The sequence below is a fragment of the Dipodomys merriami genome, unplaced genomic scaffold (assembly GCF_024711535.1).
Source record: "Dipodomys merriami isolate MVZ:Mamm:240054 unplaced genomic scaffold, mDipMer1.0.p SCAF_17, whole genome shotgun sequence".
NCBI classification, from domain to species: Eukaryota; Metazoa; Chordata; class Mammalia; order Rodentia; family Heteromyidae; genus Dipodomys; species Dipodomys merriami.
In genome coordinates this window covers 14,486,974-14,512,822 of record NW_027203048.1, presented here as the reverse complement: position 1 = coordinate 14,512,822, position 25,849 = coordinate 14,486,974, and the positions used below count along the sequence as shown (strand labels likewise).

The window sequence follows — 25,849 nt, the reverse complement described above, 5'->3', positions numbered from 1 at the left end:
ATATGAACAGGCCTGAGGACCAATGAAATAGAATTGAAGACCCAGACATGATCCCACAGACCTATGGCCACCTAATCTTTGATAAGGGAGCCAAAAGTATCAGATAGATGTAAGATAGCCTCCTTAGCAGAACTGTCTATACAGGTGTAGAAAACTGAAAGACCCTTATATATCACCCTGAACCAGAATCAACTCCAAATGGATCAAAGACCTCAAGGTAAGAGCAGAGACCCTGGAAATATTACAGGAAGGGATAGGGAAAACACCAGGGCTCCTTGACACAGGTCAAAACTTTCTAAATAAAGATCCAGAAACACAACAAATCAAAGAAAGGCTGGATAAATGGCACTGATTGAACTGCAGAGCTTCTGCATGGGAAAGGACATAGCTAGCAGGATAAATAGAAAGTCCACACATTGGGAGATCTTCACTAGCCATACAACAGACAAGGGCCTCATATCTAAAATATCCCTAGAGCTCAAAAAATTAAACCTCCCAATAACAAATCCTCAAAGAAACAGCCACCCCATTAATAATTAGGCTAAAGAATTAAAAAAGAATCTTCTCTGGAGGGGAAATAAGAATAGCCAATAGACACATGAAGAAATATTCAACATCTGTGGCTATAAAAGAAATGCAAATCAAAACTACAGTGAGGTTCCATCTCATCCCAGTTAGAATGGCCATTATCAAGAAAACAAATAATAGATGCTGGTGGGGATGTGGCCAGAAGGGAATGGTATTACACCATTGGTGGGAATGTAAATTGGTTCAAACACTTTGGAAAGCAATATGGAGGTTCCTCAAAAGACTAAATTTAGGAGCTCCCCTATGATCCAGCAATCCTACTCCTGGGCATTTACCCAAATGATCACAAACAAGGCCACATTAAAGCTACCAGCACAACTATGTTCATTGCAGCATTATTTACCATAGCTAAGATATGAAACCAATCCAGATACCCCCTCAGCAAAAGAATGGGAAAGAAAATATGATACACACACACACACACACACACACACACACACACACACACACACACACACAATGGAATTCTATGCTTCCATCAGAAAGAATGACATTGCTTCATTTTTAAGGAAATGAAAAGATTTGGAAAAAAATCATATGAACTGAAGTAAGACAGGCCCAAAGAAACTTAGGTCCCATAGTTTCCCTAATTTGTTACAATTAGCATAGGTCTAGAATAGTCCTAGCAGAGGATCAGAATAGCTCAATAGCTATGACATATGACCATATAAAATTATACTAATTGAAATGAACTCCAAGATATGAAAACAGGAGATTTGTTTTTTGTTGTTGTTGTTGTTTTTAATGTACTGTGTGAAGTTATTCCTTTTTTTCCTTTGGCTTTTGTTTTGTTTTTTATTTTTTTCTTTGGTTTATCCCTTGTCACTGTTTTTGCTATTGGTACCCTGTATCTTGTATACATGGTCATCTGATTTGGGGAAGGGAAGGGGAATAACAAAATGGTGAGACAATGGACAAAGGGTGAACCAATGCAACAGCGATACTCACAAGACACTAGGCTGGAAATGAACTTTACAACTTGGGGAGGAGCCAGGAGAGGGAAGGGAAAGTAGAAGAAAATGAGAGAGGGAGTAATAATGCTCAACAAGAAATGTACTCATTACCTTACTTATATAATGTAACCCCTCTGTACATCACCCTTACAATAAAACAAAATAAAAAATTTTGCAAATACAAGCAGTGCCTGGGAAGGTGGCTCAGTGGTAGAGTGCTTGCCTTGCATGCATGAGGACCTGAGTTTGATTCCTCAGCACCACATAAGCAGAAAAAAGCTGGAGTGGCTCAAATGGTAGAGCGCTAGCCTTGAGCTGAAGAGCTGCTGAGGGACAGCGCCCAGGCCCAGAGTTTAGGCCCCACGACCACCAAAATAAATAAATAAATAAATAAATAAATAAATAAATAAATAAATAAATAAATAAATAAATAAATAAATAAATAAATACAAGCGATAGACTTTTTCATTAGGAGTCAAAACCTGGCTAACTAAAATACTGTAGCACTGAAATACCAAAAAATATATAGCAATGCTATAAATAAAAGCAGTAAATGAATGATATGAATAACTCAGGGGAGAGTGAGAAGGTGAAGATAATGGGATGGGAGAAGACCATATAGCAAGTTTCAAGGAAAAGGACAAGTTATTTATATTCTCAGTTAGGTATAAGAATTTGGGTTTTTTTATTATTATCTTTAAACTGTTTGTGTTATATGTTCTGCATCTATTGATGGATATGTTCAAACAAGAAAAATTAAAATGCAAAAGGCTAAAATAGAAACAAAGTGGAAGAAGAGCATTAAAAAAGAAGAAACAAAATATGTTCCATGTGAACTCAGTTCTAACAAAGGCCTAAGAAACATAATTAAGTACATAGCAGGTGTTCAAAATTTGTACACTCAAATGTTTCTAGAGCTTGAAATGCTTCTCCATTATACTCTACACTTTCTATTTTTCACAATACATAGAATAGAAACCCAAAAATTGGTTTTTAATATAAAATATTATAGTGCCTAGCTCACCAACACACTTCTCTTTAAGCTTATTTGTCTATTGAAGACTTAAGGTTCAAATCCTAGGGCTTAGAGTATTGCTCTTGTCTGTGCTGGTATTATTCTAGCATAAAATTTTGTATTTATGACTTTTTTTTTTTTGGTCGGTCGTGGGGCTTGAACTCTGGGCCTGGGCGCTGTCCCTCAGCTCTTCAGCTCAAGGCGAGTGCTCTACCACTTGAGCTACAGCGCCACTTCCTAGCATAAAATTTTGTAAATCAAAATAAAATCTTGAGAAAAATAAAACATAGTATTGGAAAACAAGTTTCTAATTCTTGCCATGAAATATATTTTCTTCTCTAGTTTTTCAAACATATTTTCATAGAACTCTGTTCAGTTTTGTTTTACTGGCATTAAGCCAGTTTGCCATGATTTTTATTTCAAAATAAGATATGTATACATATACAAAAATAGATATATATTAGTTCTCAGTATAAAGCAAAACTGCACAACCAAACCTTTACAAATCACACAGAGACCGTCCTAAAACACTCAGTTGTTTCTAATTTATTTTCTCCATTAGGAACATGTTGCTAAAAAGTCACAAGAGAATAAAGCATTGCTCATATGAATCAGTTCCTATCCATCCCTCTGCACAAGGGGAAGTAAAGGTCGGCTGCAGCATCCAAAGAAAGCCAAGTCCCCACAATGAGCAAAGGAGGAGGCTCAAGGCTACATTGCCAAGAAGTGACATATTCCAGTGGACTCAAACCACCCTCTTCAAATTTTGGCATCCTGTGGTACAAAAATAAAACCGAGCAACATTGAAAAGCAAAGTTTGCCACCTGCTGCCCAGTGGTATAATCGTAAATGTTCAAGTAGTGTCCATATATTTTTTTATTCAAGCCGATTTCCCAGTTGGTTGGTATGAATGTTTTTGTATATCAGGTATATGTCCATTAGCCCTCATCACAGTTTTTCTGTTAAGAGAAGATAGGAATCCCAACGTGCTGTTTACCAGCTGCCATTGCAAGCCCTACATTTAATCCTCTCCAGCCAGTGTGCCTCTAAGGAGGAAAAAACAACTTCAAACCATTCTATGTGTTATGTATATAATAAAGCAACCAAACTACAGTTGCGTGTGTGTTATGGTATCCAGACAAGAGAGGAATTCCTTTGAAAATGTGCCATCATTGTACCATGAAATGGAATACTAAATCCATTTTCCAATCTGTATGGACTTTAGGATCCAAACATCCATAGCTTAGCTGCATTAAGGTAATCTGTAGTTTATATACATTCATATTACAAAAACTTTAAGTAGCATCCAGCTAAGCAAAAGGAAGAAAAAAATCGATGATTTCATCATTAACTGTTAGCTGTAAACATCTAAACTTTCCAATTTCTTAATTATATTAATACTAACAAAAACTTTTTTCAGAGGTTCCCAATATCTCCAATATTCATTCTCATTTTCATTTATTCTGAGACAATCTGAGAACTAAATAAATGTTAGCCAAGAAATAAAGAAAGAGAGAGAGAAAGAGAGAGAGAGAGAGAGAGAGAGAGGAGAAGGAAGGAAGGAAGGAAGGAAGGAAGGAAGGAGGGAGGAGAGAGAGAGAGAGAGAAAGAAAGAAAGAAAGAAAGAAAGAAAGAAAGAAAGAAAGAAAGAAAGAAAGAAAGAAAGAAAGAAAGAAAGAAAGAAAGAAAGAAAGAGAAAAGAGAGAGAAAGAAAGAGAAAAAGAAAGAGAGAGAGAGAGAGAGAGAGAGAGAGAGAGAGAGAGAGAGAGAGAGAGAGAGAGAGAGAGAAAGTAGCCAGGCACCAGTGGCTCACACCTGTAATCCTAGCTACTCAGGAGGCTGAGATCTGGGAGCATGGCTCAGAGCCAGCCCAGAGAAGAAAGTTCCCATGAGATTCTTTATCTCCAATAAACTACTCAAGAAGAGCCAGAAGTGGCGCTATAGCTCAAGTGGTAAAGCACTAGCCTTAAGCAAAAGACGCTCAGACACAGCACCCAGGCCTTGAGTTCAAGCCCCAGAACTGCCAAAAAGGGAGAGAGGGGGGAGCAGAATGGAAGGCAGGGGAGAAAAGGGGAAGGGAAAGCAAAAGAAGGCACCAGTGGCTCATGCTTGTAATCCTAATTTCTCAAGAAGCTGAGCTTTGAAGATCAAGGTTCAAAGTCAGCCCAGGCAGAAAGGTCTATAAGACTCTTATCTCCAATTAACCAGCAAAAAGCCTGAAGTAGGACTGTGTGAAGACCAACAAAATTTTTTCAGAGCATCTCAATATATATTAAGATTGGTAGATTGCCAATCTTGAGCGGAAAACGTTCAGGATAGCACTCTGAGTGCAGGCCCCAGTACCAACACACACACACACACACACACACACACACACACACACACACACACACACACACACACACACACACACACACACACACACACACACACACACACACACACACACACACACACACACACACAGCTACCACCTCTCAAATATTATGGTGTCTTCTAACCCTATCCACACACACACACACACACACACACACACACACACACACAGCTACCACCTCTCAAATATTATGGTGTCTTCTAACCCTATCCATGCTGCCAACCCCTTAAAAACAAGTCAGAACACTGTTAAGGGAGAAAGTAAAATACTGAAATAAGGACCTGAGAGAGACATGCCCTGAAAGGTAACCCCAAGCCTGAAGAGGACAGAAGATGACAGCGGAGTTCCCGGGAGATGTTGGGAGGAGGCAGAGCAGCAACTCCGCAAGACCCACAAGAGAGATTTATAGAAAGCAGTCTCCTCACGGCACACAGACAACTCCTGAGGCCCTTTGAAATACAACTTTAAAGGCTTCCTCCCACTCAACTTGTCCTTATGCAAAATAGCTAGTTGAAATATTTTAGTTGTCTGGGAACTTCTATAAAGCAGACAATAAAAAATAATTCATTTTTAAGACAGATGGCACCACAATGTTGTGCTGTTTTCCAGTGCGCATGTGTTCTTAGACACGAGGGCAGCGTCTTCATACAAAAGGAAGGTAACTCTCCCAGCTGCAGTCAGTTAGCTTGGGAAAATTGTTGTTCCTGGAAAATACTGCACATACTTAAAAAAAATTTTTTAAGTCCTTCCTTCTCCCTAGCTCAGTGGTTAGTTTAAGTCTTTAAGTCTTTCTCCAAAAACTACAAAAACTGTAAATCTAGGAACTACTCTTGCATCGTGCTTTGATCTCTTGCCCTCTCTCACCTGATTGCCCATCCTAAGAATATCTAGAAGCAATTGGAGTCTGTGAGGCTGAAAACTTAGATCTTCCCTCGTGCTATGCCTACAGTTCAGAACAGTGCCTGGTGCATACAGGCTATGATACAGTAAGGGGCTCATTTCAGTAATTCATTCCAGGCCCATCAAAACCAGAGTTAGACTTTGACTGAATGGGCCAAATATATGACTTCACATCAATCAAAGGAACAACAGTCATATATTTTGTCTTTAAAGATAGAGCTATTACAAATGCAGGTATGGTATTCAGTAGACACTGTGTGGAAAATAAACTATGCAACTGTGGACAGGGATGAGATGGGGAAACTGGGAGAAAGCGAAGGAAGAGGTGACATTGTCCAAAAAGGAAATGTACTGAAGATCTGACTTATAAAATGGTAATGCCTCTATATAACATCTTCATAGTAACAATAGAATTGTACTTTTTCAAATGGAGTTATTTACCCAAAAAACTCACTTTAGAAATAACCGAAAAGAAAAAAGAAGGAAAAGTATATTCAAGGTATTTACTGAAACTAAAGAGTATTTACATTAGATGCATTTAACAACAAAAGATGTGAAAGTCAAGGTCTCAAATCATTTGTCAAAGACTTCCCAAAGGAAGTAATTTTAAGGAACATCCTAAATGTTTTTATGAATATAAATGTTATACTTTTATTAAAATGCTGTGTGAATGTTTCAATGAGCATCCTAAAATTAATTTGAACATAAAGATGATACACAATTCAACATTATAGGAATGAATACTCCACAAAGCAAATCACACATACATTAAAAAAATAAAATAAAACTTTCCTAGAAATGTTAGCCAAGCCGGGTGCTGGTGGCCCATAATCCTAGCTACTCAGGAGGCTGAAATCTGAGGATTGCAGTTCAAAGCCAGCCTGGGCAGGAAAGTCCATGAGACTCTTATCTCCAATAAACCACTAGAAAACCAGAAGTGGCAATGTGGCTGAAGTGGTATAGCACTCCCTTGAGCTGAAGAGCGCAGCAACAGTGCCCCAGCCCAGAGTTCAAGCCCCACGACCGACCAAAAAAAAAAAAAGAAATGTTAGCCATTAAACAGCTAAATTAAACAAATTTGAAACAGAAACTGCTCTTCTATGAGAATATTTAATATGATACAGTAAATAATGTGATATATATTCCAGAATATATTCCAGAATTTATTGTTGCTTTCGTTTCAGGTAATGATAACTAATGAGAAAAACAATCCAACTAGAGATATTTGGAAAGTAAACAGCATGTGGGCTGTAATATGTATGTGTATATGGGTAAATATGCTTGGCTCACTGCTATTTCACCAGAAAACATTAGGAAAGATAGAGGTTTCTGTCAACCAAGGGAGAGGAAATATACCTGAGTAGAACATTTTTAGATTAGTATAAAACAAAAGAGAGGATGCACAGAAATTATGTTGGGAGCCCAGGATGGGGGGGGGGGGCAAAAATAAAGTAACTATGAAGCAGTTGCAGCAAAAGCTATAAAGTCAGCAAAGATCAAAAAATGTTGAAAATCAGTCTGATGAATGTCTGAGACAAGAGGGAAAAAAAAGAGACAATAAATTCCTACCAAGTATGTTTTGATTAACACAGAAGGAAAAAGAATGTGGTTTTGATTTGGGTTTTTTTTTTTATTTGAATCCAGGGATAGAAGAGTACAAGGAAAATAAGGCATTCAAGAGAACCCCCACTTTACCATTCCATTGGACTTATCTAGAGAGTGAGAGATGAATGTCTAAAAGACTTCACATAACTCCTTAACCTGGTACCAAAGAAATTGTTTCCTTTACTGGTAATATGAATCCTTTCTGTCCTAAAGGAAATTAGATTTCCTCTCCTGTCTAGAAGTTCCTGTGAGAGGCAGCGCCTTCCAAAAACCCTTTCTCAACTGCCCACCAGCCACCTGGGGCCTTCCTCCCTCCCTGGCACAGTACCCTGCCTGACCTGGCTCCCTCCAGGAGAGGTGTGCTTTTCCTTTAGTGGCTCTTCAAGTTGTCATTCTGTGGCTCTCAGGCCCCTCCTCCAAAGTTTCTCTACCTGATTGGCAAGGATCTCCATCATCTGGACCTCCCCACCCAACCTCATTTCTTGCTTTTCCTCAATTCCTCCTAAAGAGGTTGATCACCTAGCAGGCCTCCAGCAACAGGACCATTCTGCCGAGGCTGACAATTCTTCCCTTACTCTGACGCTCTGGTCCCCAAACAAGACTTTCTAGTCATTGCTTTCCACTGGAGTTTATAGTTTATAAATTTATCATTTATAATCAATTAGGCAGTGAAGTAATTGTTTTAGTCATAATCATTTTAGACTTGCTACTGGAAGGTTCTTATCTGGTATGTGATTAGCACTCATTATTATTTCTGGATGGAATCAATGGATGAATCCACTCTTGTCCACTGAAACTTCAGGTTGTGGAGGAAAGGTCTGAGACTCATTACGGTGAGCCAGAGATGAGGCAACAATTAGAAGTGTACCAAGAACTTTCTAGAATTGGGAAGTTATGGTGGCTCAAGCAGTGCCCAAAGATTTAGGTCTGCATACATCACTCACTCTCCGAGAAGACAAAAAAAGTCTGAAACAAATGGTACACTCAATGAGTGATAGATACGAGTCATGGCCTCATAGACCAATAGGGAATTTCAAAAGTATAATTTAAGCAAAGCACGCCTATTACCCTGACTACTCAGGAGGCTGAGATCCTAAGGATCACAGTTCGAACAGCTGGGGAAGAAAAATCTTTGAGACTCCACCTTCCAAAATAATCAGCAAAAGGCAGGACTTGGAATGGAGCCCAGCAAGCAAGCTGGGCAAAAGCATCAGGCCCTGAGTTCAAACCTAGTATGGTCAAAAAATAAAATAAAATACAATTTTGTTCCCATGTTGGGTACAAAAAGGCCAATCAATAAGTACTAATAATGTTCTATCTACAGATAAGTCCCTTTCTTGAAAAATATCTTCAAAGGTTTGATAAGAAGGATCTTCAGTATGAAAAGTGCTTTTATAAATAAAAACAATTGTAAGAACATGTAATAAAAAATAGAATGAAGCCAGGCACCAGGGGCTCATGCCTGTAATCCTAGCTACTCAAGAGCCGAAGATCTGAGGATCACAATTCAAAGCCAGCCTGGGCAGGAAAGTCCATGAGACTCATCTCCAATTAACTACCAGAAACCCAGAAGTGGAGTTGTGGCTCAAAGTGGTAGAGCATTCACCTTGAGTGAAAAAACTCAGGGACAACACCCAGGCCTGAGTTCAAGCCCCATGACCAACAAGAAAAAACAAAGAATGATTTACAAAAGGAGAAAGCAATCATGCTTCCTTGTTTAAAACATTAAAAATCACAAATTATAAAAAATCAGACTACATTCACCTAAAAAGCAGTAATTTTTATTGATTAAAACTGACATAAAGAAGCATACTTATAAGTTAATCAGGCAGATTGCAACATATTTCAGCCTCATGGAAGATATTCCTAAAATGTACACTAAATTTCCCAAATATTTACATGCACGGGTCATGTTTCAAAACAGCAGGGCAATTAAGTTGTGAAATGTTTGCCTTGTTACAAGGAAATTAGTTTTCTAGGATGTGTGTGTGTGTGTGTGTGTGTGTGTGTGTGTGTGTGTGTGTTTGTGTTTTCTCCTTCAAAATAGCTTAGTTAATCCAGGAGATAAATAGAAGCTATTGGAATGAAAGATGAATAGAGAGAAAAGAGGTTCAAAAAGTGGAGTGGGGGGCGGGGAGGGTGTTTTGCCCAGGGAGTAAGAAATAGGAATAGAAGAACACTTCCTTTAGAATTTCTTTTCTTAAAGTGTCTCCTAATCTCCTCGAAATGTCTATGTCATCTTCCTGTTTCAGTTAAGAACATCCTTCCTAGAAATGTAATTAGGAAGGATTAGCTGCTGCATAAGGAGGCTCCGAAGAAATTAAGAAAGAATGATGTCTCACTTTAGATTCTGTCCATCAAGTCTGCAATACAAGCTCTTGGCAAGACACCAACATCAGACGAAGAAAGAAAAGGCAGCGCTGGGAAAGCAGTAAAACTAATGCCTTGTCAAAGAACACCCTGAAATGAGAAATCTTCCTCTCAAAAATGAATCCTGTATCTGTGGCAGAAGCTGGGGGGTGGGGGGAGGGGGCCTTTTGACACTAGTAACTTATTCATAAGGTTGCCTTGTTCCTAGATGAAACGAAAGATATTTTTTGTTTGTTTGGTTTGTTTTGTTTTTTGTCAGTCGTGGGCCTGAATTCTGGGCCTGGGCGCTGTCCCTCAGCTCTTCAGCTCAAGGCTAGTGCTCTACCACTTGAGCCACAGCACCACTCCTGGCTTTTTCTGCTTATGTGGTGCTGAGGAATTGAACCCAGGGCCTCATGCATGCAAGGCAAGCACTCTACCCCTGAGTCACCTTCCCAGCTCGAATGAAAGATATTTTAAGGGAATCTTAAAGCAACTACATTTTTTTAAACCCCATTCCACTTTTTATTTGTATTTTCGGCTTCACAAGTACTCTTCAAGCCAAGCGTGGTGGCTCATGCCTATAATCCTAACTACTCAGAGGCTGAGATCTAGGATAGAAGTTTGAAGGCAGCCAGGGGCAGGAAAGTCTGTGAGACTCTTATCTCGAATAAACTACTCAGAAGAGAAACAAACAAACAACAAACAGAAGTAGCTCAAATGGTAGAGGTGCTAGCCTTGAGTATAGGACAGTGCCAAGACCCTGAGTTCAAGCCCCAGGACCAGGGGGAAAAAATATTCTTCAAGCTGGGTACTGATGATGTAATCTTAGCTACTCAGGAGGCTGAGAGCTAAGGATGGAGTCTGGGAGGCAGCCCAGGCAGATCAATCCAGACTACACTTATTTCCAGTTAACAAAACAAGAGAAAAAAAAAACAAGAAGTAGAACTGTGGCTCACGTGGTAGTAGAGTACCAGCCATGAACAAAAGAGTTAAAGGAGAGAGCCCTGGCCCTGAGCTCAAACCCCAGTATCAGATACACACAAAATAATAAATAATCTCCAACTTGTATGGATTGTTTTTGGTGTGTGCGTAAGTGTGCATGTATGCTTATCATTATATACTGATAGTAAAAAAAAAAAAATGTGGAGAGCATAGAGTAAGAGGTCAAGAAGCCTGGTTCAAGATAGAGCTGTAACTATTCTTCTGGGTAACTTGAACAGAGCAGTGAGCTTTTGAAGATATAAAACTTTATGGTGTACATCAGAAGAAAATTCCAGAAAGGTGGGGAAAAAAAAACTGGCCCTAACTCTTGTTCTATTTTCTACTCTGCCGCAATAATAACTTTCTAAGGGACAAGTACCCAGGATTAATTCTATTCAGAGGTACTAACAGAAATAACACCTTTCTTCCATATCTTAGGAAGCATTAACTCCACTAAGCCACATGACTCTAGAATTATATGAACGCAGGTTTTTTTTAATCATCAAAGTTTGCATGAGCGACCCTGTTTGCTTTTCATGAACCCTTGAGCCAAGAGTGTCAAGGTTCAAATCAATATTGAATTTAATACTTACAAGAACAAGGAAGTTTCAAGCTCATAAACTGGATTTATAGTGTCAAGTGTCAACAGTTTTCCCAAGAGACCAGCTGACGGGGCTCTGCTGTCATCCTGTGCTTGTAAATCTACCTCATGTCTTCAGAGGCAACACAGGAGGCACAGGAACAGGATGACTTTGCACTGCAACTAAGAATGGAAGAGCCGGAAAACTGCGGTCTGATCCATCAATCCACAAATAGTCAAGAACTGAGTCCTTCCATTACCTAGAAGTCTCAACAGAATGGGAAAGGCTGCCTGAACTACCCCCTGCCCTCGAAAGGCCACTTCTACCTCATTTCCTCATGACTCTATGGACTGGATTTCTCTCATCACTTTGGGGACACTGAGGAGTGAGAAAACACTGGGCACCATGACAAAGCCTTGCAGGGAGGGGGGAACTGAGGTGTCAAGAATGTTCTCTGGAAACTGAGATCCACGGAATTAGTGGGCATTAAATAGAGAGGAAGGTGTGGATGGCAGACAGAATAATATTTGGTCAAAGACAGTGTGAGCAGGGAGCTGAGCAAGTCAAAGAGCTGCCTGAGACCACAGCAATGACCAGTGAAAGGAGCACAAGGCAAAACCGGGGAGCTGAATCCTGTAAGTGTGGAGAACTTTGATCTCCACCCACAGATCGTGGAGAAGCCATAAAAGGCATTATACAAGGTAAGACTTGCCTTTTTAAAAGATCCCTCTAGTTATGGACACAGATTTAGATTTCTTTTGTTTCTTCTTTAACTTTTACTTCATCTTTTATTGTACAGAATATATTTGAAGGGCTGTCAATGTGGCTTAGTGGTAGAGTGCTTGCCTAGCATGCATGAAGAAGCCCTGGGTTCAATTCCTCAGTACCACATAAACAGAAAAAGCCAGAGGTGGCGCTGTGGCTCAAGAATACATTTTAAAATTCTTTTCTTAGCCAGGTACTGGTGGCTCATGTTGATAATCCTAGCTGATCAGGATGTTACATCTGAGGATCAAAGTTTGAATCCAGCCCAAGCAGACTCTTATCTGCAATTAACTACCAAAAAGCTAGAAGTAAAGCTGTGGTTCAAGTGGTAGAGTACCACATTGTACATTGAGATGTTTCTACATATACATTCAATATACACTGATCAAATTTACCCCAGCTATTAGTTTCTTGTGCTCCTTATTCTCTTGTATTTTCCTCTTTAAGATATTTTGGCAGCAGTAGGGTTTGAGCTCAGAGCACCATGCTTGATGGGCTGGCCCTCTACTACTTGAGCCAGGATCCTTTTTTCTTCAGTTTGTTTTCAGTTTTGTTTTTGTTTTTTAAGTTAGTGTTTCACACTTTTGCCAGGGCTGGCTTCAGACCATGATCCTCCTACCTCTGCTTCCTACCTCTGCCAAGCAGCTAGGATATAAGATTACCACCATACCTGGCCAGTTTCATTATTATTTTTTTTAGGGGGGGGTCCGGTTGTGGGGCCTGAACTCTGGGCCTGGGCACTGTCCCTCAGATCATCAGCTCAAGGTTAGTGCTCTACCATTGAGCCACAGCGCCACTTCTGGCTTTTTTCTTTTTGCTTATGTGGTGCTGAGGAATCGAACCCAGGGCCTCATGCATGCAAGGCAAGCGCTCTACCACTGAGCCACCTTCCCAGCCCCTAGTTTCATTTTTTTTTTTTTTTTTTTTTTTTTTTTTTTTTTTTTTTTTGTCGGTCGTGGGACTTGAACTCTGAGCCTGGGCGCTGTCCCTCAGCTCTTCAGCTCAAGGAGAGTGCTCTACCACTTGAGCTATAGCACCACTTCCGGTTTTCTGGTGGTTTATTGGAGATAGGAGTCTCACGGTCTCTCCTGCCCGGGCTGGCTTTGAACCGCGATCCTCAGATCTCAGCCTCCTGAGTAGCTAGGATTACAGGCGTGAGCCACCAGCGCCCGGCTAGTTTCATTATTTTTAATAGCTTTCATTTTGCTATTTCCATGCCTACATACAATGTGCTTTGATCAATTCATCTCCCTATTAACTTCTTTCCTTTTTCTTTCTCTTCTGGCTCAGTATGTATCTATAAACACATGGATATCTACAGGTCTGGATTCTATACATGGAAGAAAACATGCGATATTTGTATTTCTGAATCTGGCTGGTTTCACTTACCATGATAATCTCCACTTTCACCTACTTTTTTGAAAATGATACTACATTCTTCTTTATGTCTAAAAACTATCAGTTTGTGTATGTCTCTGTGTGTGTGTGTATGTGTGTGCGCGCGCGTGCACGCGCATGCCACATTTCTTTATCTACATAGACAGACACCAAGGCACATTATACCACTTGGCTACTGTGAACAGCTCTGCTGTGAAGATGTGTGTGCAGGTGTTTCTATTGCTCCCTGATTTGTATTCCTGTAGATTTCTGGCCAATTTGTATGGTAGTTCTACTTTTGGCTTTTGCTAAGTTTCCATACTGATTTCCATGGTGGCTACACTAATTTACATTCCCACTACAGTCTCACTATGTAGCCTAAGTTAGCCTCAAACTCAGAATCCTCCTACCTCCGCCTCGCCAGTGCTTAATGTGCAAAGAACTACAGGGAGGCTGGAGATGGCTAGAGCCTCCCCACCCCCCATCCATGGTAAATTCGAGCCCCATCTACTTCCAGTGGGCCAAGAAACATTTTCCAGTCCATTATTTTAATCCCACCTGGTCTTTCTGGATCTTACTGTCACATATACACACACAAATCTCACATCCAAAAATAGTGCTGAATAATGAGAGACATTTTTTTTCCTGGCTTAGCAAATCTAGAATTTCTCTACCGCATAAAGTTTAAGTAGATATCCTTCCTATCCAGGAGTTCTTGTCCTGAGACCACGAGACCTGCTGATCACATGGGACATCGTTGAGAAATCAATGAGAGATAAAGCATATACTCAAGAATGTTGGGAAAATTTTACCACAAGGTTATTGAACTTTTACTCTATTTCCTACTTGCTGCACTTTTTGTGTAATATAGGTATACTTTTCCCCTATCTCACAAAGACTCACCATTTAGGTTCCAAGTAACTCTGAGGCAGAGAACTGCTATGCATTTTAGTTTTAAATTTTAGTGCATACATTTCTCAAGCTATTGAATGGAGAAGGAAAGAAGAAAAGAGGAAGACTACTAGGACACAGCAGAACACAGGGAAAAAAAATAGTCCCACAAAGTTTCTAATGTCCTACTCTTAAAAACCTGTGGAAGTGTTAGGTTACATACACAGGGGAGCCAAACCTGAAGATTAATTAAGGTTACCCATCAGCTGGTCTTGAGATAATTATTAGGAAGATACAATTTAATCCTAACAGTCCCTAAAAATAGAAAAGGGGGGCTAAAATATGACAATAGGAAAAAGAAAAGAATGAGAAGGACTTAGCCCAACATTGCTTGTTTAGAATATGGAGGAAGGAACCACAAGACAAGGGATACAGGCAGCCTCTTAGAAGTTGATTCTTCCCATTGAGCCTCGGGAAAGAATGCAGCCCAGCTGACACCTTGATTTTAGTTCATGAAGAACCATTTTAGATTTCTTTACTTCAGAATTATGAGATGACAAATTTGTACTTTTTAAAAAACCTTTAAATATGTAATTTACTCCTTCCATGAGAAGAAACTAATACAAATGCACTGTTTTAGAAGAGGCAATATACATCTTATAGATAAACTTTAAAGATCACCTAAATTTGAATCCTGATTCCACATTCAACAGGTAAAGGAGCAATAGAGCTATGGTTTGCACGTGATTCGTCTATGCCAGAACTCATGTTGAGGCTTAATGTTCCAGGTATGGTAGACTTCTCATTGCTTTGACAAATACCTAAGAAAATCAAGGTAAGGGAAAAAAGATAAGTTCAGGCTCCTGATTTCAGAGGTTTCTGTCCAAAGCTGTCTGAGTTCATTGCTTTGGGCAATGTAGCAGCCAAGAAGCAGAGAGAGAGGAGCACAGGGTAAGATACAGCTTTCCAGGGTAGGCCCACACCAATCCACTTCCTTCACTAAGCCCCACCCCCTACTTTCCACTACCTCCTAATAATTTACCCATCAGACCTGCTCAGTGGCTTGTGCTTGTAATCTCTGCTCCTTAGGAGGTGGGATGGGAACACTGTGGTTTGGGGTTAGTTCTGGCAGAAGTTAGTGAAATCCTATCTCAAAGAACAAAACAGGTGGGGGCATAAGTCCAGCGATTTGGAAGACAGAATGCAAGAGAAAAGTCAGCCTGAACAAAAAGCTTTTGAGATTCCAATTCAACCCACTGGGTTGAACTCTCCTTCTGAGAGGAGGAAGAGATGGATGGGAGGAAGGGGCAGGGTGAAGTGCCTTTCTGGTAATGAATGTTCTGTTCTCAAACCTGAGTGTCTTTTGCTGGAGTATGACGTTACTTTGGAATGATCATTATTAGGCTATGCGCACTTCTGTTTTTTTTTGTTTTTTTTTTCTCATGGTTTTCCTTTTATAATTTCCACCTAACTTCAAATTTTTTAAAGCTTGAAATAAATGTATATATAATGATTTTTTAAAATTACTCATTGGTTCAAAACTTGAGTCCTTATCCCATCCCAAAGGGATGGTGAAATCAGCTCTGAAATCCCTGGCTTCAACATTCCAATACTTTGCCTGTTTTCTATAATCATAAAACAGAGACTGAAAATGCCCCCTACCTCATAGACTTGCCAGGCAGATCACACACAGGAGGAGTGCCAAGTTGTGTGTAGAATGCTCAGGGCTTAGGCAAGGCCAGTGGTATTATTGCAAGAAGAAAAGCCATTTCTGAGATGTGAGTGTCCATGAACAGTCTACAGGCAAGTCCTCAGTTTCTAGTGCTACACTTTTTTTTCTTCTAGGCAAAACTCAAAAAATAAAAATGCTATATAAGTATTAAAGAAGAAATGCAGGGGAGGGTTGCAGGCTGAGATGAGGGGTCCTAGTTAGTCAGTAATCCCTCCCAGAATCTGAGAGATCATTCAGGGAAAGTGTCAGTTCAAGGATTGACCAATTCCTTGGTTGCCTTAACATGTTCATTCAAGGTCCCAATATCAGCTATTCACAATGATTAAGAAAAACAACAACAACTTAAAACCTATTCCTAAAGTCTCAACTATTGGTGTGGCTTTAGCATGCGCCTACTATCTTTTATGAGAAAATATGATGTTTCTATTTGGTTGTTATTATTCATCAGGAGAGCAGAACATATAAGGGAATATTCCAAGTCTTCCATCCTTGTAGGCAGCATAGCATACAATCTTTTTTTGGAAGTTTCACTAGAATAGTGACAGGAAGATAAAAAGTAGGCTAAGGGGCTAGGAAGGTGGCTCAGTGGTAGAGTGCTTGCCTTGCATGCATGAGGCCCTGGGTTTGATTCCTCAGAACCACATAAGCAGAAAAAGCAGGAAGTGGCACTGTGGCTCAAGTGGTAGAGTGCTAGCCTTGAGCTGAAGAGCTGAGGGACAGCGCCCAGGCCCAGAGTTCAGGCCCCACAACCAACCTCCCCCCACCACAAAAAAGTAGGCAAAGTCCAGCACAGTGCTCAGGCCCTCCTCCTTCATGGTATGGACATCACTAAATACTCTTCCATGATAAATGCCAAGAACACTCATTTCTCAAGAACTTTAAAAGTAGAACCCTTCATCTCTGTGTGGAGTTTGTAAATGATCTTCTATATTTAGAAACTATCTGGCACACTACAAACTCACTTGATAAATATAGAACTCATAGGAGTTGTTCTTGTTTTTTGAAAAGAAGGTTCTCATCTGCTTCTTTTACCTTTACCATATGCTTTACCATAGGTAGATAGATAGATAGATAGAGAGAGAGAGAGAGAGAGAGAGAGAGAGAGAGAGAGAGAGAGAGAGAAGAGAGAGAGAGAGGAAGGAAGGGATGGAGAGGGGGAAGGAGATGGGGAGAGAGAGACAAAGAGAGACAGAGAGAGAGAGAGACAGACAGAGAGAGAGAGAGAGAGAGAGAGAGAGAGAGAGAGAGAGAGAGAGAGAGAGAGAGAGAGAGAGGGAGAGAGAGAAGAGAGGAAGGAAGACAGAATCCATGCCAGTAAGTAAATTTACTCCAATGATTTGAAAAAGAAAAGGTTGTTTTTCCCAGAGACACTAAGCAGTCTCCTTTGTCATGACACCAGAAGATGATGAAAATGGACATCACCAGGAAAGCAAGAAAGACTGGATCCGTGTGAACTCTCTAGATACAGTTGACATCCGCATCCTGAGTAAAACCAGACTTCCTGCTGAAGCACGATGAGAGCAGACTGGGCACATTGTCTCCTCCAGAAGCACTTCCTCCTCACGCTGTACAGATAACAGCTCCCATTCTGCAGAGCAGTGCTCACTGTACCAGTATACCCCAACAACCAACAGACGTTAGCAACTAAAGAACGTCCTTATGGCTTCCATTTTACAATTTCACAGTCAGTGCCTACAGCATCCATCAAAATTAGCAAGGATAAAATAGGGCATTTGACATGAATCTACAAAGCTTCTCTTAGAGCTCCTGAGAACTGGAAACAACCTTTTAGGAAGGACTCCAATACACGTGTGAATAATGAGAGAGACAGAGAGAATAGGCTCTAGAAAGGTGAACAGATGTGAATTTTGCTCCTTTGAATTGTTCGGGCAGTAAGGCAGAAACAATCACATCACCCTTGGATGCATCTGCAATCTTAAAGTAACCCATGTAGAGTGACACTGACAACTAGACTTGGATAACTTCTAAAGGATTCAAGTGTGATGATAACTTGAACTGTTCATATGAACTTTCTAAGGACTCTGATATTTTACAGTGGAGGAACCATTTAAGGAATCCCAAAACAGACTGCATACATTTGTATGCCAGCAGTTAAAACATCATTTGGTTTTTTTCCTTCAGGTACTGGAAAACAGCCATGAAATAAACTTCAACAAAAACCATTAATGAAATTACCAACTACAGTAGGTACTTCTCCCCAAAATAAACTGGACAGTGTTTCCAAACCAGGAAACTAGCCTTGTCCTACTGATATCCATTTGTTTTTGTGTCTAGCAGAGAACAGGGAATGATCAGTTACTCTACCACAAAGCTTTATCACCAAGTATCACATACCTTCAAAGACCCTGGGCCCATGGTTTTTCTAAAGCAACCTTCAAGGATCAGCAGGATAAAAAGACATCCACATCCTCCCTTTCTCCCACAGTCCCAGGCTTGACTTTCTTCCTTTGCTTTCCATGTCCAATTAGGTATCAAGATTTTTCCTGACAGCACCTCCTGAGTTAACCTCCTTCCTCTCCATTGCCGTGATGACCTGTTATAGAGCCATCCTCTAATTACCATCATTGCCGATACCCTGGCTGGATCAATCTTCTAAAGAACAAGTAAACCAGGTACCATGCCTGTAATCCTAGCTATGGAGGAAGCTGTGATCTAAGGATCACAATTCGAAATGAGCCTGAGCAGGAAAGTTTGTGAGACTCTTATCTCCAATTAACCACATAAAAGCCAGAAATGGAGCTGTGGCTCAAGTGGTAGCATGCTATCCTTGAGCAAAAAAGCTCAGGGTCAGTGTCAGGCCCTGAGTTCAAGCACTAGGCCTGACACACATACACACAGGCAGGCACGCACACACACGCGCGCACACACACACACACGTACACAGAGAGAACAAGTAAAACTGCAGAATTCTCCTACTAAGAAACTTTCTTTAGTTCTTTGTTCAATCAATAAAACTAATTTTGTAAGAAGCCCCCCCCCGTATCTGTTCTCCAATCTCCAGAATTATTACAGCACAACTGATTCTGTTACATCTATTCCTCAACCCATATTAAACTCCTAACAAAATTATATACCTAAATGTGGTCATTGTTGAATAATTCCTCCCTATTTCTTCCTTCAGGCAGTGTGGCTTACTGCTACTTCCCGTGGCTGGGGACTCAACTTCGTGACTCAGCTGTGATGAGCAGTGGAGGCATGGCATTTTCAAGACTACCCACTACAAGGACCCTGCGGCTTTCTCCTTGCTCTTCTAGTCTGGAATCACTGGCTGTGGGAGGAGCCAGTGCTTAAGGTGTAAGGACACTCAGCTCTACACAGAGCTCCACAAGGCGAGGAAGTAGAACTTCCTGTGTCGGAGCAGAGGCCTCCTCCCAACCACCATCTTGGAAGTGACTTCCCCAGCCCTTGAATAACAGCTGCCCTGCTGACTGCTTGACTGCTATCCCAGAAGAAACTCAAGCCAGGGCTTAAAGCTAAGTGTCTCTTGAATTCTTGACACATGGAGACAATCAATAAATGCTTGCTGTTTTAGGCTGCTAAGTTGTGGGGTGATTTGTTATACAGCAGAAGGTAACTCACACACTAGGCTACACAATCCTACTGACTCTTCTGGAAATGCTCCGTGGTTTCCCACATTTGTAATAATTAGTGTATGCCTAGGATAATCCTAGCAGATCACAATAGCTCAATAGCTATGTACATGTGACCGTATAAAATGATGCTAAAGCAGAAATGAACTCCAAGAGATGGAAAAAAGAGGATGTGTGTGTGTGTGTGTGTGTGTGTGTGTGTGTGTGTGTGTGTGTGTGTGTGCAATAATACTGTATGGATCAGAAAAATCAACTAGTAAGTATGACTTAGAATTAAAAATGAAAAGCTGGGGTCAGTGGCTCATGCCTGTAATCCTAGCTACTCAGGAGGCAGAGATCTGAGGATCACGGTTCAAAGCCAGCCCAGGCAGGAAAGTCCATGAGACTCTTATCTCCAGAAAACTGGAAGTGGAGCTGTGGCTCAAGTGGTAGAGTGCTATCCTTGAGCTGAAGAGCTGAGGGACAGTGCCCAGGCCCAGAGTTCAAGCCCAACTACTGACAAAAAAAAACACAAAAAACAAAAGAAAGAAAGAAAAATACTCATTACTTGACTTATGTAACTGTAACCCCTCTGTATATCACCTTTACAATAAAAAAGAACTTTCCTGGAGCCATGTATGGTGGAGAACATCTATAATTCCAACATGTGAGAGACTGAGGCAAGAAGATCTCAAGTCTGAAGCCAGCCTAGGCTATAGAGCAAGACATTAGTGACAGACAAGGAAGATGAAAGAGGAGGAAGAAGAGAGGTATAACTTTGTTGGACCTAAGTCACACACTCTCTAAACTCAACTCAACCAAAGGTAAACTGAATTCAAATCATACCTACTGACCTAAATTGTGTCTTTTTTTTCTGTCAGTCATGGGGCTTGAACTCTGGGCCTGGGCGCTGTCCCTGAGCTCTTCAGCTCAAGGCGAGCACTCTACCCCTTCAGCCACAGCGCCAGTTTTCTGGTGGAGATAAGAGTCTTACGGACATTCCTGCCTGGGCTAGCTTTGAATTGCAGTCCTCAGATCTCAGCCTCCTGAGTAGCTAGGAATACAGGCGTGAACCACCAGCCCCCAGCTAACTGTGTCCACATTTAACAATACTGTTCTATCAAACTAAGCCATCCCTCCAACATGCCAGGCACATCCCTGTCTCGAGGCCTCTGCCCACAGACATTTGTGTGGTTCCTGCACTCCAATCCTCAAACTTTGACTTAACTGCCACCTTCCCACCAGGGCCTTTCCTGACAGCCTATTCCAAACCGCACATCCCCCACCCGGCCCAACTTGCTTCTCTCCTCGTTCGTCCTCTTTTCCACAGCACATCTCACAACCCCAAAATGCAGAGGATGGCATCATCCATCCATCCATCATCTGGCCCTCTCCAGTGGGAAGCAGGCATCCGACCTTGCTCACCTGACTGCAGTCCCTTCACACAGGATGTGCTCAGTGAAGACGGGCCGAGTCAGCGATGAAGACTGAAGCAGTCTGTATTGTAACACTGAACATCTGGCACTTCAGGAAACCTCGTGTTTATAGTAGAACAACTTCAGTAGGCTAAATCCACCTCCCCTTCACAGGTAAAGCACAAAGCAAGACTTTGAAACATCTCCAACAGGCAAGATTCTTTTTTTTTTTTTTTGTCGGTCATGGGGCTTGAACTCCGGGCCTGGGCGCTGTCCCTCAGCTCTTCAACTCAAGGCGAGCGCTCTACCACTTGAGCTACAGCGCCACTTCCGGTTTTCTGGTGGTTTATTGGAGATAGGAGTCTCACGGTCTCTCCTGCCCGGGCTGGCTTTGAACCGTGATCCTCAGATCTCAGCCTCCTGAGTAGCTAGGATTACAGGCGTGAGCCACCAGCGCCCAGCCAGGCAAGATTCTTAAAAAACAACAACAACGAAAAAAGCAAAGAGAGCCTATCATACTTGATAAGGTGATTAAACACGGATGAGATTATGTCATAGTTGACTAACAGGCCAACTGTGCCTTTCCTTTTTACTCCACTTGTAGACCAGCCATCAGCTCAGAATCCCTGTAAAGGCCAGGACTGCATCTTCTATGTCCTAGTCCATCCTGTAGGGACCACTAAGTTCACAACTTAGTATCAGGATTCATGGCATCTTAGCCCCTAAGTGGGCACACCCACAACCACAAAGCTACCATTAAAAGCATCTCAATTCAACAGAGTAGGTCTCCAGAGCAAATTACCTAATGATCTTTATTTTCGAGTCAAGACTGAAACTGTAGCCTCCTCTTTGACTCATAACATTCTTGTCCAAACTACAATGCTGCGACCCAAAGAAGGTGGGGGAGAGGACGAGGCTGCTCCTCCATCTGACAAGTAATTCTTTCACAATCCATACATGCGCAATGCCAGAGCTTCAGATTCTAACCATGGATGGTGATACAATGTTGCTTGCACATTACAGTTTATGTAAGAAATAAAGGTAGGGGAGAAATACTAAATGCAATGCTCTATAATCTAACTCTTGATCACTGAAGCATAGTTCAGCACAAAATTGTTCTTTGTTTTCAGGATCAGAACAATGCTAAAAGGGAGATGCCTGGCCCTGATACAGTCAATGGTTTATATCACTGCAAGGACACACACAGCTACAGTCATGTTCTAGCACCAAAACAGTACCATTTTCCTTCAGAGCAGGGGTGAGCGAGCTACAGCTCATGAGCAACTACAACCCACAGCCTGATTTTGTAGGGTCCAGAAGTTAGGAAGGACTGTTATACTTTTAAATGGCCAAGAAAAAAATCATAAGGAAAAGGAAATTTCAGGACACCAAAACTCAAATTTCAACATCCATAAATAAAGGGTTTTTTGCAACATAATAGTGTTGTTAGTGCACTGTCAAGAGTGCTTTTTATGCCACAAATGCAAACCTGAGTAGCTGCAACATAAACCACACGTCCCCCAAAGCTGGAAATATTTACTATCCAGTCCATTACAGGAAACTTGCACTAGCCCCTCCCTTCAGGGTATGGATGCTAGGACTGACCACCTCTGTTTAACCCTGTAGTTCATCATTTGGCCATATGACCTTGAAAACATACTTAAACCACTCTGAATCTCAATTTTCTCATCAGTAAATGAGGCTAATAAAAGTAGCTACCTTGTTGTGTCAGTTTAAGTTGTAAATTAATGATCTCTATGAAGCATTTAAAGAGTTGCTGGAATATAGCAAAATCTTACTAAGTTTTCATTAGAACTGCAAAATGTGTTTTCTAACTGAAATCTTGCAAAGTGGTTAGACTTAAACCTAGCTCCCCAAAGTATTTATCATGGTAGAATCGAAGGATTGTTGCTGATGAGAGAATAATGAATGATGAGATGAGAGAATAATGAAGAAAACCAGCAGAAAGAAAAGAAGATTGAGGACAAAATAAGAAGGGAAAAGAAAAGTTATTAGGACCCCACAGGAACTATAGGTGGCCTATTCCAATAGGAAATATAAATTAGGGTAATTCCATCTACAGTGACAGATTAAATAACCTCAGTGGGCTACGTGAGTACTAATCAACATGTGGAAATAGTCCCTATGAGGGGAAAAGCATTCTAAATTCCAAGCAAGTGATTTACCAGTGAATGGCTAGGTCAAGTTCTTTTTAAGTCGGGGACTTCCTGTACTTTACATTCCCAGGCAAATGACAATTTTAGCTGAAGCCAATTCTCTATCACATTATCCATGTCAAGTGGGATTTTTTAAAGAGGAGAAAATTTGTGTAAGAACCCTGTGCATCTGAAGGGCTGTGCTTCTCATATAACTCACAGAAGGTCAAGAGTAATCTCTCTTATCGCTGACTTCTCATTGTGCACAGCATTTACCACCTAACACCCATGGAGGGTAGGGAGGAGGGGGCTGAGCTCCCATAAATAGAAAGCAAGCTCATGTACCCCAGAAATTACCTTCATGATTACAGGAAGGTTAAACGTGATTTTAAATCAACATGCACATGCCGGGTGCCAGTGGCTTATATCTGTAATCCTAGGTACTTGGGGGGACTGAGAATGGAAGAATTATGGTTACAAGCCAGACCAGGCTGAAAAGCTTTTGAGTGCTAGCCTTGAGCTGAAGAGCTGAGGGACAGCGCCAGGGACAGGCCCAGTGTTCAGGCCCCATGGCTGGCAAAAAAGAAAAAAAAAAACCCTCATTCTACAACACTAGTATTACCCTGATTCCCAAACTAAGATAGGATATAATAAAAAAGAAAAAGAAAAATTTCATGTTCATAAAGTTCAGCAGAATTAATATTGAGAAAATAAATATATCACCAAAAACAACCTACAGATTCAATTTAATTTTCCCAAAAATCCTCAATAAAATACTTTTTGTTGTTGTTGTTGTTGCTGCTGCTGCTGTTGGTGGTGGGGCTTGAACTCTGGGTCTGGGCGCTGTCCCTCAGCTCTTCAGCTCCAGGTAGAGCTAGCGCTCTACCACTTGAGCCACAGCACCACTTCTGGTTTTCTGAGTGGTTCACTGGAGATAGGAATCTCACGACCTTTCCTGCTCAGGCTGGCTTTGAACTGTGATGCTCAGATCTCAGCCTGCTGAGTAGCTAGGATTGTAGGTGTGAGCCACTACATCCAGCTCCTCAATAAATATCCAAATTCAATAACATATTTAAAGGGATCCTGCACCATGCTCAAGCAGGCTTCATTCCAGGGATGCAAGGCAACTGATATAAAACAGCACAGAAATACAGTCAAGAACAAAAATCTAAAAAAAAAAAGAAAGAAAGAAAGAAAAAAAAAAGAACAAAACCTACCTATCTCAAGAGATACAGAAAACACCTTTGACAAAATTCAGTGCCTCTTTATGATAAAAAGTCCCAAAGAAATTAGGAACTCACTAGCCACTCTGTTGAAAATAAATTATACAACTTATGGGTGGGGATGGAAGTGATAAACTGGGAGAGAGTGAGGGAAAGGGAGACATTGTCCAAAAACAAATGTACTTGTTACCTGACTTATGTAACTGTAACTCCTCTGCACATCACCTTTTTAATAATAATTCTACAAATGGAAAAAATAAACTAGGAAAAGAAGAATCATAGCTCAACAAAATTAAAGCCGTAACAACAAAACTATACTGAATTATACTGAATGCAGAAAAACTGAAAGTCTTTCCTCCTTAATCAGGTATGAGATAAAGATGTTCATTCACTCTATTTTTATTCAACATGCTGCTTAAACTCTTAGCCAGTGCAATAAAACAAAAGAAAGAAGTAAAAAGGAATACAAATAAAAAAGAAATCAAATCATTCCTATTTACAAGTGATATGAATTTATACTTAAAAGACCCCAAAACACCTGAGAACTACCTTAGATTTGATAAACACTTTTAGCAAAGCAGCAGCAGATTGTCACAGTCAATAATTAGCTAATTAATAATTAGCTTTCCAAGTGGGGCGCCAGGAGCTCACACCTGTAATCCTAGCTACTCAGGAGACTGAGATGTGAGGATCGTGGTTCAAAGCCAGCCCAGGCAGAAAAAGTCTGTGAGACTCTTATCCCCAATAAACCACTCAGAAAACCAGAAGTGGTGCTGTGGTTCAAGTGGCAGAAGACTAGCCTTGAACGAAGAGCTGAGCGACAGCATCCAAGCCCAGAGTTCAAGCCCTGCAACTGACAATAATAATAATAATAATAATAATAATAATAATGTTTGCAATAACAAACATGCTGAGAATCAAGAAAACAATTCCATTCACAACAGCTTCAAAAAATATAGCAATACGATGCTCGATAGGAACTCATTACCTTACTCATGTAACTGTAACCTCTCTGTACAATATTTTTACAATAAAAAACATTAAAAATATAGCAATAATGGAGAAGACATTAAAAGATGAAATCATATTCCATATTCATGGATCAGTAGTAAGAATACTGTGAAAATAACTTTATACTGTCATAAGCATCTACAGCTTCATGTAATTCCCAAGAATATTCCAATGACATTCTTCACAGAAAAGAAAACACAGGAAATACTTAAAGAAGTTAAAGCAATCCTAAATAAAAACAGCAATGCTGGAGGTATCACAATACCTAAATTCAAATTATACTACAGAGACACAGTTAAAAAAAAATCATGATACTCACACAAGAACTAACTAAATC

The 25,849-nt window shown here is 40.6% G+C and overlaps 1 protein-coding gene and 1 long non-coding RNA gene across 5 annotated transcripts in view; one reads left to right on the top strand and one right to left on the bottom strand.

The window, feature by feature from the left end:
- Ltbp1 (latent transforming growth factor beta binding protein 1) overlaps positions 1-25,849 on the bottom strand; it is a 405,289-nt gene that overhangs the window by 325,852 nt on the left and 53,588 nt on the right. The window lies entirely within an intron of this gene.
- Positions 11,486-19,634, top strand: LOC138829189 (uncharacterized). The gene is made up of 3 exons (XR_011372506.1): positions 11,486-12,053; positions 18,607-18,750; positions 19,260-19,634. It is a non-coding gene; the product is annotated as an uncharacterized lncRNA (long non-coding RNA).